Consider the following 18,400-nt stretch of genomic DNA (forward strand, 5'->3'; position numbering starts at 1 on the left):
GGCCTCACACAATAGGGTCGTTTACCCCCCACTGATGTTTGGAGCCTGTGCTTGAGGAGAGAAAGGGCACTCCCAGAACCAGTTGTAACTGGTTGGAACCCCCTCTCCTGACCATTGTAAAACACACTGTAAACCTAGTATAAGTACAGGGGAATTTTCCCCACAATTTAGACATCATTTTGGACATTCTGGGAACTCCGAGAACCTTACCTGGAGCTGGACAGGATGCTGTAAAGGCCACGCCAGGACCACCTTGGACTGCTGCTGCTGTGCTGACTCGTGACCTGCCTAGGTCACCAGGAGGAACTACCACTGCTTGCACCCCCTTGTTGTGCTGACCTGCTGCTGGGTTCTCCAGCCCTGCGCCCCCCTTCTTCAACTGTTGTCTCCAGAGGCAGCGGCTGTGGCCCCTGACCTCTAAAAACACCCTTCAGCACGAGGAGTGCTGCCTCGGCAGTGTAGCGCCCTGGGAGTGCTCTCGGATGCCCGTAAATGTGCTTTTCTAAAAGCGCTTTTGCAGACTGAAGAAAATCACCACCGCATCCCGGGCAGTTGACTGGGGCCCTAGCGCTGTGAAAAGCGCTCACTTAATTGCCCCAAATCACAGCCACGACCCGGGCGTCGTATTTGCATCCAGTGCGAGGATTGCGCTGTTTACAGTGCTCCCGGGGCACAATAAGAAGTCAAGCGGTGCAAGCATGCTCCTGTGGGCGCCCCCGGGGCACGGTCTGCTCTCGGGAGCGCCCCCCGGGGCACCAGCTGCCTCCGACTCTTCAGGAATCACCGCACGGCCCGGGAATAGCTTAAAATACTTGTGCACCACATCGGGTACGGGCGAGTGTCTTCTCGGGCCCCAGGATCGGTTCGAGCTTCAAAAACAGGCCAGCATGACGCGGGAGAAGGCACGGGGAGCACCCCCTTCCCCCGGTCTCTACCCTAGGAGCAGGACGCTCCTCTCTGTTGTGAATTCGGGCATTTTTCATACCAGGAAGGGAGACCTCGACGGAGGCCCCCTTCCTCTCGCCCCTACTTGTCTGTTGGGCTGTGACTGGCCCCCACCCCAAGGGCAGAGTGTGAGGACGCCAAGGCAGGCCCCTACCACGATCGCGAGCCCCCAGAGGGGCCCGCTTATCAAGAGGAGAGGGTGCCGTCCGCCCCACTCCCTCAGGAGCACGGCGTGGCCCTCTTTGTGTGCGCAGGAGCGCCGGGGACCCCCTCATGCTCTTCCAGGCACTGGGAGTGCCTCTACTGCAGAGACCAGGTACTTTTTAGGGAATATGGGCTCCAGGAGCCTAGCATAGACCTTGTGGTGTTTATAGATTTCGTACCTGCTTTCTGTCACTACATATGTGGGCTGATGTTCCTTTTATGGGCATGACTAGCTGATATGTATTTTTATGACTTGTGATATGTTCTCTAATGTTCCATTTATGGGTATTCATGACAAGTACATAGAATTCTTACTGTAATTCCTGACTACTACTTATGTTGCAGAATCCTGAGTACTTACGTGTTCTAGTGTGACAACTGCATATTCTTGCAGAGTATTAGTAACTTGTGTAACATTCTGACAACTGCTAAGGTAGCAGGGTATTACTTACGTGTGATGTTGCTCTAATTATGTTTTGTGCAAATCAGATTACTTTTACATAGCTCAGTGTTGTGTTTACTTTGTGGTGTACATTTTCCGTCACGTGTCACATTGCCTCTGGGATAGGCCTGACTGCTCGTGCCAAGCTACCAAGGGGGTGAACAGGGGTTATCTTAGGCGTGTAACTCCCTTGCCCTGACTAGAGTGGGTATGTTCTGCCTGGCTGAGATGCATACCCTAGCCAACCAGAAACCCCATTTCTATCAAGAAGGGAAAAGCGCCCTCCAAGATGGGAAGGCGCGGCCCGTTAGCAATCGAGGCCGCCGAAGCCATGAGCCTCTACGCACTGGTTGTGCATTGGTCTGGCCTTTTGACTTCCACCCCTGTGCCTCGCTAGGGGCGGAGGTGGAAGTCCGAGGGGTTTGGTACGTTGTGGCTGCGTTGTGCCGCCAGCCAGTTCTAGCCGCCGCGTACTGGTTGGGGGCTACTTAAGCGCCCCCCTAGGAAGGCTCAGCCTTCTCTTTCTTGGTGCACGGCGGCTGGGCTGGTGGACGGCATGCAGTTGTCGTTTGGAGTTCCTGGGAGCCCCTTTTCCTCAGTCGGAGGATCCAGTGTGGGCAGCGTCGTGTTCTGGAACAGAGGAGACGGTGGCAGGTTTACCAGCAGCCGTGCGTAAGTATAGTTAAGGGGTTTTGGGACTTTTGTGTAGATACTGAGGGTTAGCGTCTTTAAAAATTGTTTGCCACACGTAAGAGTAGAGCGTGGATCTTTGGTTCTGCTTTTTAAGAAGCTGTGCTATATGCCGATACCAAGTTGGTTACACCTTGTGTAAAAGTGTTTCGCCACGCGTAATATTAGAACTGGTACCTGTGGTTCTGCTTTTTAAAAGCTGTGCTATATGCTGATACCAAGTTGGTTACGCCTTGTTTAAAAATGTTTTGCCACGCGTAAGTGGAGAGAGTTGAGGCTTGGCGTGGTTACCAATTTTGTTCTGCTGTGTGAAAGTGTTAGGATACATCTGTCGAAGGCTTGTATGTCATTCTCAAGCTGCTTCGCTGAGGCTGACACGTGCCTGTTTGCTCCGCCAAGTTGATTTGTGACGATATCAGTTGTGTTACGCTTCAGCAGATTTAAGCTCGTCAGAAGCTCTCCGTTCGTTCGTTTTGCACCGCCTTCATTTATTGCCCACGCTTGTTAACTAGCCTCCTTTAATTATCGCTGAAGCAGTTCAGCGATCGTAATATTGCAGTGCGTGATCATTAATCAGCAGCTGCTTGGTATATGTTCAGGTAATTGTGTGCGTTTTCTTTAAACACGGCATCGCGCCCGAAAGCTGTTAAAAGGAACATCGTTTTCTTTTCAATTTAATGCTACCAAAAAGTACCCACAATCATTTTAGCCTGGTTTCTTGCTTGGTAAATGCAAGTGGGTCATGGTGATTTCGGATGAATAACTATCTTAAATGTTGTCATTTTAATTACAGGTACATTACTTACGCCTTTCTCTACATTGCTGTTAGTATAGTATTGTATCTTCAGCACCTCCGCTAACTATTTGGGTTAAGGAAGAAACACAATTTTGGTAGGGTTTTTTTTTTTTAAGATGTTTTATCAAATCTGCGAGGCAGTATAGGTGTTGTTCAGTTCTTTAGCCATGCCGTCTAACAAGGCTATTGCGGGGAAAAGAAAGGGGAAGGACCCGGAGTTATCACAACTTTTGAAGCTGGTTCTCGCAAAATTGGGTAATGACAATTCAGATAGTAACAATGCAGTATCTGATAATGAGGTTAATGGGGCGAGTTGTAGTCCTAAGAGGTCTCATGTAGCTCCTCGCGCTGCATGTGCACCGGTAAGGCGTAGGACTAAAGGGAAGAGGCGGGTCGCACACCCCCCATAGTCGTTCTTACCCCGGAACAGTCTCTTATGCCCGAGTCTTTGGTTCCCTCTACGAGTGTGGTGCCTGTTCAGTGCATAGGGGGTCAAATTGCGATCTCAACAACAGGGCTGGGGGTGGCTGATGTGTTAGCTGATATACGCAAATTCCTGGCCTCTCTGTCTGCATCTTCAACGGTGCCAGCAGTCTCACCATCACCCTTGCCAGTGATTTCAACATCAGCAGAAATACCCTTGGTTTCCATTATACCTCAAGTAACCGTGCAAGACTCGCAGGCGCAGAACCCAACCACGCAAGCCTTAGGGGAAATCTCTAGGTTGCTAGCAACTATTAATGTCCCAGTTAGTAGCCCCAGCCCGCCTACAACTCCCTGGAATGTGAATGATTCTTTACAGAATTCAGTAGCAGAGCTGAAGCAACAGGTAGATGTATTAGGAGCGGCGCTTAATGTTGCGACAGTGCAGGCGGTGACCGGCTGCTTGAGTGTCTCCCCGGCACCAGGTGCGGTGACCCCGGCTGCCCCTTTGGAAAAGGATAGGTTGAATGAGACTAACACTGCTTCAGCAAATGTTAATGCATCTACAGAGGGATCAGGCATCGACGCGCTGCTGTCAAAACCAGGTAAGATGGCGGCACATGTTAGCGCTGAGGTGAAAGCAAAAATATGGAAAGGGGAATTTGTCTACATTTTTTCTCTGATTAGGGCAAAAAGGAGGGAAGTAGAGAGTAAAGACAAAGAAGCCAAAGCATCTTCATCTGTGGACAAAAAACCCAGGGTGGAAGAGAACATTACTCATTGGTTGTTCGGTTTTAACGTATTCATGTCAGTGATGCTGGAAAAGAAACCTGATTTGGGTATTGCCAAGATTTTTTACTCAAACAAAATATTGAAAGCACACCACGTGTATGGAGGTGCCACTTGGCTTGAATGCGACAGGGATTTCCGTTGGGCAAAAATAGAGGATCCTTCTATTGGGTGGGACCAAACAGAGGTAAACGTCTGGTTAGAATGCGTGAACAAAAAATTACCTGGGAGGCATCCCTTTTGGGCACAGTACTCTACTGAGAGGAAAGGGTCTTGCTGGGCATTCCATAGGAAGACATGTTGGCGCCCAGCGGGGTCCTGCAAATTCAGGCATAACTGTTCCTTTTGTGGGCACCCTTCTCACCCAGAGTCTAAATGCATCAAAAAAGCAAAAGAGAAAGGCAGAGAGGGGAGTAAGACCAGTAGTTAAGTCACCTTTGCCTTCTCCCATTAAGATTGACGCTCTGCTCCCATGGGTACAAGCTTATCCTTAGAAAGGGTCTTCCGAATTACTAGCACACGGGTTCTCCTTTGGTTTTAGAATTCCTGCCACCAGTGTACCTCCAGTTGACCATTACAAGAATTTAGTATCTGCATTAAGGAACACGGGTGTGGTGGCAAGTAAGTTATCAAAAGAACGTACCTTGGGTAGATTGGCAGGCCCTTTCCCTTACCCGCCTTTAGACGGTTTTGTGTGTTCTCCTTTGGGGGTTGTTCCTAAGAAGGACAGTTCAGGTTAATTCATAATCTGCCTGCTCCTAGCGGAGCATCAGTGAAGGAGGCTATCGATCCCCAGCTTTGCACAGTTTGCTATGCGACTGTCGACCAGGCCTTAGTAAAGTTGTGGGCCTTGGGCATAGGTGCCCTGTTAGCAAAAACTGACATAGAATCAGCCTTCAGACTTCTTCCTGTGCATCCTGATGATTCCCATCTACTGGGTTTCCAATTCCAAGGAAACTACTTCTATAAGTGTATGCCCATGGGTTGTAGTGTGTCGTGCAGCTACTTTGAACAGTTTAGCACCTTCTTGCAGTGGCTTTTCTCAAACCTTACCGGTCACTTGGATGTGATACATTATTTAGACGATTTCTTGGTATTGGGCCCTCCAGGTTCAGGTAAATGCGGATGAGCCCTTCAGGCCTTGACCGCAATGTTTAAGGACTTTGGGTTCCATTGGCGCCTGAAAAAACAGAGGAGCCCTCCAATTGCATTACTCTCCTAGGAATTGAGATTGATTCAGGGGCCGGGGAGTGTCTCCTGCCTAGGGATAAGCTACAGGCCTTCAAGGACTCCATTAAACTGATGTTATCTCAGAAAAAAGTCACCCTGCATCAGTTGCAGATTCTAGTGGGACAGCTGAATTTCGCTCTAAGAATCATTTCCATGACTCGCCCTTTCTCAAGGTCCATCGGTGGGTCAATGGCTGGTCTGTCCGAGAAGCACCATCACACCCGGTTGTCCACTGAAGTTAGGAGTGACTTAAAATTGTGGGAGGTTTTTCTGCAGGATTTTAACGGGGCAGTAATTTGGCCTCATCCGGCGGTCTCAAGCCCCACTTTGGGATTATATATGTACTCAGGGAGCAGCATGGGTTTCGGTGCGATTTTGGGACCTTCACGGTGCAGGGCGGACTGGCCAGCTGACTGAGTTAACATGGGCATCACAAGGAACATAGCCTTTTTGGAACTATTCCCTATTATTGTCGCTGTCACCATTTGGGTTGAGAAATTTAAGGACAGGTCGGTAATCTTCTGGTCCGACAACATGGCTGTGGTGGAGGCAATCAATAGACAACGGGCCACATGCCGGTTGGTGCTCCGCCTCCTCAAACACCTAATTTTAACATGCTTAGGGTACAACATTACATTTCAAGCTAAACATGTGCCCGGGATATATAACAATGCCGCTGATGCCCCATCTCATTCATTGATGCAGGACTTCCTGCGGTATCACCCTCAGGTGGCGGAGAAGATGTCGGAGTTCCCAGCATCTCTGTGGAGGATTGGTGTCCCTCCCTCCCAGGCTTAGTAGCAATATCTCTGGCAGCGCGTACTAAAGGGGCATATGAGAAAGCTTTTCACCAGTACAGGCTGTTCTTAGGAACACAAAAATATTCAGACTTGTTTTCAGAAACAGCTATATGCACCTTTTTGCAGCATTTGAGGGACTGAGGTAGACCGGTCTCTTGTGCGAAAGCTTACCTGGCCGCAATCCGTTTTTTCGCTAGACTCAGAAACTTGGAGTATCAGCTGAACTCCTTTATCATTAAGCGGGCTATAGCCGGTTGGGCAAGGGGGGACCATACTAAGGCAGACGGGAAGCGCCCGATAACAGCAGTATTATTAGAGAATATTTTAGACAGCCTTCCTTTGGTGTGTTCCTCTCATTTTGAGTCAGCTTTGTTTGCAGCAGCATTTGGGGTGGCTTTTTATGGTGCTTTCCGCATCGGGGAACTAGTGGGCTCTTCCAAGAGCGATCACGCTGGGGGACTCCAACCGGGGGACGTGCTGGTCAGTACAGAATTTTTGTCAATAGTGCTGCGTAAATCTAAAACAAACCAGCTTTAAAAAGGGGCATGCATCACACTCAACTGAGCTAGTGGGTCCCCCTTTGCCTGGTGAAATTAGTAGGAACCTACCTGTCTGTCTGGCCGCCTGCAGAGTCTACCGCTTTGTTTATTCACGCTAACGGGGAATGCATGTCTCGCTACCAGTTCTCTGAGGTTCTCAAGGTATCGCTGAGGGTGGACCCACTGGGATACTCACCCCATCCCTTTCGGATTGGGGCAGCTACATTAGCAGCCAGTGCAGGGTTGCCAGTGTCCAAGGTGAAGCGCATTGGTCGCTGGTCATCTAATTGTTAAAAACGGTACATCAGGCCTGAATTGGTATAGCAGTACTCCGTCTTGGAGCCGGTTATTAAAGTATGGTTTTCTCATGCAATCTTCTTTCATTTCAGTTCAATGGCACCACATGTGGTATGGGTCTTGGGGCATTCGTTCGTTCAGCAGGCAGCTTACAGGGTGCAACATCTCTGTATGCTGAATCCGGTGGACCAGAGCGTGGCTTTCAAATGGTGTGGGGTTGATAGAATGGGAATCGCACAACTTCAACAGCTCGTCACATTGGCCAGAGGATCCGAGTGACTTCAGTTCCCGGAGCTCATCATTATTCACCTTGGAGGCAATGATTTGGTGTGCATGGGCAGTAAGGCACTGAGAGAAGCGATATTTATGGAAATCACAAAGTTGGCAAAACAATACCCGAACATGGCCATTGCATGGTCTCATATGGTGCCTCGCTGCAATTGGGGCCCAGGAATTAAGGCAAGAACAATTAATGTTTCAGTACGATGACTCAATGTGGGAAAGGCAAAACTTTGCCCAGGCCCGGGGTGCTTATGGAACATTCCACACAGACTTTTGAAGGACCCCAACATGTTTCACAAGGATATGGTGCACTTGTCCGACACCGTTACTGACCAGTTCATTTCTGACATGCGTTTCTTCGCTCGCAGCCTCTTTGCGGGTGGGGAGGGCAAAGGGCCTTTGGGACCCTGGTCGCCCTCGTGGTGGGAAGTGAGATATTAAAGTAACCTGAAGCAACAGAGGGGTCCCCAAGGCTGGGGCCCCAAGAGAACACCAGGGATGGGATCCTGAAGTCCTGAGGCAACCTGCGGATGTACACACCAGATTAAGGGGGAAGGGAGCCCAGATCACTGGGGGGGGTCAATGGGGCTCCCGCCCCTGGTCACCCCGTTACACCCCTTGGCAGCTTGGTGTTTGGAGGGGGGCGGAACCCTGAGCGGGTGGTCAAGGAACGGTGTCGTCAGGACAACCGCCCCTCCTAGGGATACAGGTGATATATGGTTCACTTGTGTGGTTTAATGGTGGTTCAGGACAGGAAGGGATCCTGTCATAAGAATGATTTATGGTTACTGAAGTATATCTCAAGGATGTGATTTATGTTTTTTTGTAAATATGACTGTCTTTTTGATTGAAGTGATTTATGGTATACATATGTGTGAAAAATATCATAAAAATTGAGAATAAAAACTTCTTCCAACAAGAAAATTTTGTCGGTCAGCGTGTAGCTGGTGTTGGGGTGAGGTCTTGCTGGCGGTCTCCGGATCCTAGGGAAAAGCGCCCTCTAAGATGGGAGGGCGCGGCCCGTCAGGAAACGGGCCCACCGAAGCCACGAGACTCTACGCACTGGTTGTGCGTTGGTCTGGCCTTTTGACTTCCACCCTCACGCCTCGCGAGGGGCGGAGGCGGAATTTGAGGGGTTTGGGACGTTGTGGCTGCATTGTGTCGCCAGCCCGTTCCAGCCGCCGCGTACTGGTGGAGGGCTACTTAAGCGCCCCCCCAGGTAGGCTCGGCCTTCTCTTTCTTGGTGCGCGGCGGCTGGGATGGCGGACGGCGTGCAGTTGTCCCACCTACCCTCCGCCCTTATGTGCATTGTCCTAAGTTTTGTTTCTCACAGTAAAGGGCAGGTGAAGTTGGACAGGCATAGTTGGCAAAGTTCAATTTTCACAGAGATGGAGGAGTTTTCCCAACATGGTCCTACACCTTTTGAGTAGATGTTTAGGCTGTCCTACACCTTAAAGGTAAAAACTTCCTTTAGTCTGATGTTCTGCAAAGTAATGGGAGAATTCTTGTAGTTGCACGCCGAGGGCACAACTTAAGCGCCTTAGCAGGGACCGTTTACCTCCTAACTCTAAAGGCTGTCTTCCACTGTTCATTAGCTGCACGTCAATAACTCCCTGGTACCACACGTCCTGCTCATCAAAGGGTGAGACTTAAAGGGCAGAGAATCCCATTGAAGGACTATCTGTTGACTGGGAGCAGCAGTGAGTGACAGTGGGAATATTCCTCGCTAACACGCAAAGGACCTGCCCACCCGCCCCCCTTCTGTGAAAGTCTTTGCAAGCTTTACACTTCGCTAAACATACATGGAGTTTAAAGCAAAATTATGCAAGTTGAGAAGAACCAGACTACGCAACTTTGTACAACACTACTCACAACACCTAAAAAGAACTGTTGTGTTTCACCAGAAAAACACATCATATTTCATAGTATAGTTTTTGTAACTGCAGTAGACGCCCTGCTTGCCTTCGACCTTTTCAGAAATCTCACAGAGGGTAAAAAATGTATTTCTTGTTGCTAAATAATAAAATAAAGAAATCCAAAATGTGCCCATTGGTAAAACGGGTATCCACTGAGGGGCACCTGTAAGGATCTTGGAGTCACTTTGGACACAGAGATGACACTGAACGAACAGGTGAGTGATGTGATGGCGACGTCTAAATAGTACCCGCAACTATTAAAAGATGGGGTGTGTTTTTCTGGCACAGTCCCAACGAACCACCACAACGTCATCAGGGTCGAAGAGACCTAGAGGGCAATCTGTCAGTTCCCTAAGGACTGGTCTGCATGGTCGGTGCATGGAATTGATATTTTATGATGTTTGTAGACTTGTTTTATTGTCATGTGGGCTGGTTTTATTACCGTTGATGTCTCTGACAATACCGCAAACATTCATTGCAGCAAGCACGGATATATGCAGTTCACCATACCTTGCAAAGCATCGTGTCTTTTCAAGTTAAAAATGGTCCCGATTTACAAGTGCGCCACGTTTTTAGATATCTGATTTGTTAATGAAGGGGCGGCTCTTATTTTGGTGTCCGGTCTATTTTCTGCTCCAGCCCGACCTTGTAGTCAGTTCCGAAACTGATGATCTCAATTCTTCCTAGGCACGAACCTCTAGAAAGACGACTGATAAAGCACAAGTGCTACCAATATCTTTAGCACGAGGGGAGAAAGATGCCCACTGGAATGTCTGCGTTAAGAAGACTTAATTTGCTTCATTGTCACGACAAGGCATTCAGAGTACTGAAGATAGCACACGAATCGGCATCTGATTATCTGAAAAACAGAGTTAGTGGTAAACTACTTATGGAAATTATCAGAGCAAAATCGACCCATGCCATGGCTGGATACCTTTATTGCAAGCCTGCACAATCAGAAATGTAATGCCCAACTTCTTGCGAGAAAAATGTCTCTTCTCTTCTCTAGAAACTCTTTGACAACCTTTTTTTTTTAGCTTAGTGTCGGTCATCTTTGTGCGTTGCTGAGCGCCGCAATGCATGCATGGGTGTCAATGCACCGAAATGCCAGTGGTAGCGGAAGTGACATCACACTCCACTCAATTTTACCTTTACTTTGGTTCACATACACATGCTTACACATAGACAAACATTCACACACTCTCTCTCACACACATAGTTTCACCTGCAAGCATGTATACATCATACATTTAAAAGCATTTTTACTTACCTTAGCTGCCAGATAGGGTCATAGTCCAGCGAGTTGCGCTCCATTTTTCATTACACACATAGAGACGAACATTATTCACTGTTCGGGTAATAAAAAAAATTGACAGAAATCCAGGAAAGTGGAGCCCACGCCAAAGTCAATTAGAACGAGCTTCCTCTGTGTTCCAGGTACTCATTTGGTCACACCTGACGCCAGGGGTCGCAAAGGGAGTCCCAGGGATCGCAAGGGGAAGCTAGGTGTCGAAGCTGCGACCTCTGGCGCCCCCCAATTGACGTCAATTGTGTATAACACGTGGGGTTGCTATGCTCTATAGATAGAAAACCCTGAGGCGGTATGTGTTGCGCACTGCGTTCTGCAGCAGTGTTGCTGGTTTGATTACAGCAGTCACAAAGTTATTAAACCCAGAACGAAGAAATGGTCAGTCTATGGTGCCACGGTTTTCCCAGGATGACATAATTTGGTTAGGTGGGGGGTCTGCGAATTGAACCATAGTCGTTTCATTCCAGAGTCTCCAACTTAAACAACAGGCTCCGTATGAAAAAACCTAACAGTTTAATTTGAATGTATTTAAAGTCTTCAATTTACAAATTAGGGTGACTCTGGTTAAGCTTCTTATAAATAAATAAATAAATAAATGCATACACATGCTTTCCAAAGTTCAGAGAACAGAGCTTTATAACCTTTGTTGCCGTATAGGTGTACTGTATTTGTATACCTATACGTGTAGTGTGTCAGGTGCCCTCAAGCACTGCGGACCATAAATGCGTCACAGAGAACCAGTAAAGATTCGGCACAGCTTTCGTACCGTACGACTGTGTCTTCAACGTTACACATTCAGCACAAAACGAACGTAGGAAATGCGCCTGGCGGCTTCCACAGTGTCCCCCCACGGCGGAATAACATACCGACATGCTACTTGAGACCGACCGCAGTTACTACTCGAGCCCATCGACAAGCTCTCTGAAGCGGCGACGTGGTTAATCAATAAGACGCGTTGTTGATGATGTAAAGTAATGTCACAGCAACAAGCCGCCTAAAAACAAGCCAAATGATCACACGAACCACTGTGGGACTTTGGCTGCTCCGAACACAAGACTTAAGTGTGGTTATGGATCTGTAAACAGATGTGCCCCAAACCCCGGTTTGTTTACATATTATTGAGCCAATCTGGTAAAAAAAAAAAAGTATTATGTCAGCTATAATATAGAGAGAAAATGGGTAACGGGGCCAGGTTGGTGACCATTGACAAGAGTTGTTTTCCCGAAATAATAGTGTTCCTAGTAACCTACAAGGGCCTGGCCCAAACCCCACGTATATAGAAATGCAGCCACAGATTTCACTTTCAGTGTCACAGATCTTTATCCCGTCCAATCTACTGAAGGAGAATTTCTCTTAGTATAGCTCTATCCATCCTGCAACCAGCCTCACTCACAAGCGACAACTAAAGAGCATAACACAAACCACCACACACACACCTATTTGTCACCGCAGATATTTGCACGACAGATCAGCTGACGTCCTCAGATTGTTCGAGACTCTGTAGGGTTTTCTTCTACAACTTGCTTTATTTTTTAGCATTCCTGTTTTCTTTATTATTTTCATCAGTCTAGCGAGTACACATGTAAAAGAACAAAAAAATAAACAAACATTGAAGTAGAACCAGGAGGCGATAGAAGAGAAGCAACGAGATATCCATACTTCTATTACATTAATTCGTACTGACTATCATGCTGCGTGTAGCACTCAGTTCATCACAGCATGTAACAACACTGGTAAATGTGTTCTTTAGTTTTGTATTTGTACGCCAGAGACATGCCCAAGGGAATGATTCGGAGAGCATTGCGAGTAAAGTAAATAAATAGAAGGGGAGCCACTGCAGACACATATTACATATAACTTTCACAATATCCATTCAGCTTATCCAAAACAATCCACCACCCACATAGCTGTTTTAAGTTTTGTGTGTACGGCACTCACGTTACTTTAAAACAAAATATAAACCCGAGATTAGCATGTTTTTTGTAGGTGTGAGGGGGATGCGGAAGGGGATAAAGGGGTCAACTGTACACACAAAGAACAGCAAAAGGGATCTTTTGCGTGTGTCTGTGTGTGTGGCACCTGCACAGAATGGTACATGTTCTTGGATTGTGTGTGTGTGCACGCGCTTATAGCCATACAAAAGTGTACTCTATATGATTAGCTAGAGTACGGTTACGTTAAAGGACATTGATTGTGTGGCACTCAAAAGTACAGTATCATGAGATATAAAGGCACAACGCGTTTCACCAAGGCACGTAGAACATCTTAACTGGAGGAGCTTTGCGGAGGGCGCCAGTGCGCACGCAGAAGAGGCAGAAGAGAGAACCCTATGTGTTTTGAACGTGGAGCATAGCCAAATACAATGGCATTGGGTCTGTGTGTTTCATCCGTGCATATTGGGTAAAGTAACACATAGGGGCGGGCATCCCTGTTTGTGGATCCAGCGCTCAGACGGCACATTGAGAACCAAAGGCACCATTCGCGGGTGTGGTGTCACCAGTGCATCTAGGCCATGAAAATGAAAGGGCCCTGGGGATATGGGTGTGTGGAGACGCGCGTACATACAATAATTTGAAATAAACGGACACTGGGTTTGTTTCACCCGTGCCCACACATTAAAAGAGAGCTGTGCGTGTGAGAGAGGGGGCTGGTGTGTGGGGTAGGGGCGTGCCTGCGGTTTTCTGTGACGCGGCGCACATGCACCGAGATGCCTACAGAGGTCAGGTCACGAGGGGCCCATTGCTGTTACCTGTGTCTGGAAGTTTTCTTTTCCCACCTTGACGTAAGATGATGTGTCAGGGACCGTCTGGTACATCCTCTCTTGTACGACACGTCCCTAAATGGAACTGAGATGGAGAAGGTGTGGTTTAATGCCGAGAGTAGCCCCGCAAAGTATCAGGTAAGCTTCGAGAGGGATGAAACCATCGACACACCTTTCAATATGCGGCTATTGCGTTTTGCCTTATTTACGTATCACCACTATGAAATGCTCGAAGAATGACAGAAGGTGCCTCTGCAAAGTATTGCTTCAGACTACGTCAACATCGGTGGGAAGGAGGTCAAGCTAATACTGAAGGGTGAGGCGGAAGCGGAAGTAGAATTTCATAAAAATAATCATTCTTTTATATAATTGAACGGACATGACAAACATCGTAGTGGCACATTGTGCGCTTTTATTGCAAACTTGGTTTTAATATAGGAGTGTTTATGACAAATTACACTGAGTAAATATCACGAACGTGCAAATCTTTCTAAATATGAAACACCACACCCAAACGCTTCTTACCTTTTATCCAGTGCTTTCATCGTGCCCAAAAGTGACATTGATGTGCAGCAGCATTGTGACCCACACAAAAAAGGAGCACACTGCCTCACACTCCAGCATAAAATAGCCCCAATGCATCATGGTAAATGCAGTCATTTTATTTAAAGATAGAGACATTTTTCTAAAAGTCTTTCACCTCAAGTAAGTGCAGTAAGTGACGTGTTTCTGGCTTTCTGCCGTCATCCCACATTCGCTTTAAAAAAAAAAAAAAATGGCATTACCACCCACCACCCTGCTCTGCCCCCATCGCCTATATCTTGCTGTTGTATCATGATTTGTGCTTATTATGCCCGTGCCCAACGGTGTGGTCACATGCTGAGGAATAACGTCTCACCTACTCGGTGTATCAAAAAGAAAATACTCTGCCTTTTCTGCTTAGAACAATCTAGTTTCTATTGCCTTTGTTCCTCCCAGTGTTTCACACTAATCGTTGCAAACGTATTTCATTAGCATCTATTTTCGTAACATTTACTGTATATCGGATCAACTCAGCAAGTAATTTCATTGCACATCCACGAACCACAAAAACTATTTTTAAGCAAAAATTATTTGTGAATTATAAATAAAGTAACTGGTACACTTAACGTGTAATTTTGTGCATTAAAATATTCAATGACTTGTTAATGCGATTTAATTATTCTGTTTGGATTTTTTAAAGAAAATAAATCTGTTGGTTAACAGAGGTCATAAATGTAAACTCGCCCTGACGTTGCCTGTACCTTAAACGAAAGCACATTTCTGTCCTCGTGTTTTATTAGATATTGAGATTCATGGGCCCGCCCCCACCCCACTAGCCTGCCTGGGCTTGAGGGGTGGGGGAGGGGAGTTCCACGATCCCCATCCTACAAATGTCGTACACGGCTGGCACATTAAATCCTAAAACGGCACAAAGTAAAGATGTGCTGTCAAATCATTTTATTACGTGGCAGCTGGTCCGAGGGAACGACCGAGCGCCTTCCCAAAAACTCCAATGTGTTTCTGATAAGCCCTCTCTGTCTTTCTCCTTAACAGATTCCAGCTTTTAAAGCTTCTGAACTGGCAGTGTAAGTAAAAAAAAAAATCTCAGTGAGCAGGACGTGATCACCTAAATACAGCAAGGTAACAGTTTCTAAAAATTCGCTGATCCCGAAATATACCCTGACTTCCGATTTTATTTAAACTACTCCAGACGAAATTTAAATGCACAGATGTTTCCATTTTTTTCTTTAGTTCTCTACTCAGAAACTATAGATAGTTGACTTCCAAACCACCGATTCCCTGCAGTAAATGGCATGAACTTTTTCAGTAAAACCATTTACAAAGTGTTGCTTTTTTGCTGGAAGCGCTCCACCTTAGTGCATTGTTTAATTTTCAATATTTGAATTTTGCAGCTGATGTAAAATTTACAGCAGCGCTAGAATCATTAATCTGTATTCTCAATTGTTTAAGAATACTTCTAAATCGGACGCAAAATAAAGTTTGAACTCCCTTTACATTTTTTAAATTGACCAGCAAGCGTCTTCCTCTCTCAAGTTTCTCGAACTCGCAGCACTTCCATCACTCTGCGAAGCCTATGCCAGATTTTCTCCGAGCACCGGTGCTTTTTTTTCCTGAAAGACAGACCTGTACTTACCTTCTCCCAGTCCTTTCTATATAGTTCACTAGCGGCCCGGGCGGTCACAGATGGCGGTGCAAGCCGACACTTCCAGTCGGACTACGGAAAGGGGTTCTAACGCTACCCTTGTTTATTTGCACAGGGCATTCTAGTTCTGCCGCATCCGAGAAGAGGTTTCGGAGAAGAAGTTCGCTTTTCCCTGCATCCCATCCAGACAGACTGCAAGAGCCCTCCTGCTCTGGGGAGCTGCGCGCAATGTCTTCGCACGTGCGCCTATGTTTTCCTCTTTCTTTTATAATTCTCACGGTTCTTTTCTGAAATGTGCCCCTGGAATCAATTTCCTGTCGTCTGACCAGCATCCTAACTGCTATTGATTGATTGTCTGAGGGGTCACTATTGCCACTTTCAAAATGTGCACTGAAGGGAAAAACACTGAAAAAAAATGTACATATGTAGAGTTTGCTTCTTATAAACTCCATACAGACACTCAGCAAACTCAAGCACATGAAGCAGGAATCCTATTTTAAAAATGACTGAAGTGTCTTATATAATTGCTGACACACACACACATATTATGACGTAACACAAGCCACTAAAATACATCTTCAAACAATCCCCTTTTCTGTGTTGTGTGCCTTTAATATGCATTTCTGACTTCTGTTTACGACCATGCATATATGGTAAAATTGCCTTTCTTTGCTCATTGGAACATCGACTCATGCCGAGGCTCGTGGTGTGCTATATCTTTTACCACATAACACACTCCGAGGTGTCCACCAGATAAAAAAGAGTACCAGTGGGAACTGTGTTGAGCTTTAAGCGTTCACAAAACAACATTATCGTCACGTCCTGGCAAGTCATCACCCCACCTGGGGGGCTGTTTCGGCAGTGTTTGTAATATAGACCAGCGCTAGGAAGCCCCTATGTTGGGGCGGCTATGCGCTCTATAAATCTTTTAAGGTAACATAACATAACCTCCAGTCAGGTGCAGGAAACATGCTGCAATTATCAGACCATCGTGACAAACCATCCACAAATGAGCCTCGTCTCCTGCCACCTGCCCACGGGCACTTGACTACTCTGACCAGCAGATAACATATTGTGTACCACCCATATATCGCCGTGTGCAATCTGCCCGACCTGCTGGTATGTAATCACCTGCTTGCACCTCTTTCTGCCAAACCACATCTTGTGCCAATGTAGAAACAGTGACGGGGGGGACAAAGAGCACCCCATTTTATCTGATACCGAAACTGCAATGTAATCGTAGGGACTAGGTAGGACTCCTGCAATTACCTTGTGGACAAACATTTTGCTAACCTAAAGGATTCATTGGTTGTGATGATCATCTGTTGCCTATCTAACCTTACAGCTTTCCCAGAGAAGCGCCATGATTTGGCTCAGCACCAGCAATACATATTCAATTCTGGCATTCACAAAATGCACCAGGGAGAATTAATTGCTTTGCTTTAACACATATTATACAGGAGCCTAGTCACAACGCAAGCCACACACGCATCTTGTTTTCACAGCACAGTAGTATACATATATTTACGTTTAAGATAGACTTAAGCATGTGGAAAGTCTGTGCACGAATGTGTACTGGATACAAGTGGTTGATTCCCTTTTACATTTCTATTGCTGCCCATCATTCTGTATTCTTTTGCATGGGACAGTAAAATAGCACCAGTGCACCTAAATACCAGTACCTGCTAATTCAAATATGCTGGTGTTTTTCCAGATATTTAAAAAATCGCAAAGTCAAGTGTCAACTGCACCTAGAAAGCACAGCACGCCGTGTGCTCAATGAAAAAGAATGGCAGAAGGCCCTGGAACACCCCAAGAAGATCTGGGGTGACGCACAGTTTAAGTACATACAGTTCTGTATATACCATAGAGCTTGCTTCGCCCCTACCGAACTGAATCAGATATTGCTCTCAGCTCAAGCTCGGCGCCCTAGCTGCGGGAGAGACAAGGCCGACATCCACCACATGACATTGTATTCCCCTTGATTCAAAGGGCAGTTCCAATCGATGGTGAATACACAGTGGGCAGAACTAGCTTGGGTATCACTGAGATTGTAATCAGGGACATGCACAGGCAGACATTGAACACAAAAGTGGTCACACAATTCATGAACTTAGCGCTACTCCTAGGAAAAGAACCATTACAAACGCTAAAGGTTGCAAGCCTCTCTATTAGTGCATGCTTGGAGCAAGGGTGTCCCACATTGGGCCGAAATGCAAACAAGAGCACTACTTGGAGAGGAATGCCAAGGCCTGTGAGAAATCTCAATCTCTGTCAACTGGGAAGCAATGGTCCGCCAATTCCAAACATCTCCGAACGATGACCGCAGGCCCATATGAATACCCTATTTAATGGCCCTAATGTAAGGTTGCAAGATTGTTTCTACATGCTTAGTCTCAGAATCCACACCACTCTATACACACTTGAACATTAGGAGGGTAATCTACATGATGTTGAGGATGGGGGTTTTTGTACTGTGAATCTCAAAAGACATAATGCAGTGAGGAACGAAACTTGAGGGACCCCCTGCACAGTACATCATGCGGACTCATGCAGGAGCTCCAAGGCCAGAGTACTGTGCTGAGGGGCCCCTGGAGCACGGGGCGTCCCTACAGCGCAGGGGGCTGCAGGGGCCTTTTTTACGCCACTGACAATGTTTCATATGTTGATGTATATCATAGATGCGTACTGAGCATCCCTAAGCGGGCCAACAATGGATATTGTTATGCAGGAAGAAAAAAATAAAATTGTGTTTTAAAAAAAGGGTCAGCAGCAAGTGAACCTGAGCCTGT

The 18,400-nt window shown here is 46.7% G+C and overlaps 1 long non-coding RNA gene across 1 annotated transcript in view; it reads right to left on the reverse strand.

The window, feature by feature from the left end:
* Positions 1-15,859, reverse strand: part of LOC138283336 (uncharacterized) — an 87,350-nt gene extending 71,491 nt beyond the window's left edge. Inside the window, exons 1-2 of the long non-coding RNA XR_011201198.1 lie at positions 15,600-15,859; positions 13,412-13,508 (exon numbers count right to left, since the gene is read on the reverse strand). This is a non-coding gene — a long non-coding RNA (uncharacterized lncRNA). The remainder of the gene's footprint in view (positions 1-13,411; positions 13,509-15,599) is intronic.
* Positions 15,860-18,400: the final 2,541 nt, after the last annotated feature.

Source organism: Pleurodeles waltl, chromosome 3_1 (genome assembly GCF_031143425.1).
Source record: "Pleurodeles waltl isolate 20211129_DDA chromosome 3_1, aPleWal1.hap1.20221129, whole genome shotgun sequence".
Taxonomy (NCBI): Eukaryota; Metazoa; Chordata; class Amphibia; order Caudata; family Salamandridae; genus Pleurodeles; species Pleurodeles waltl.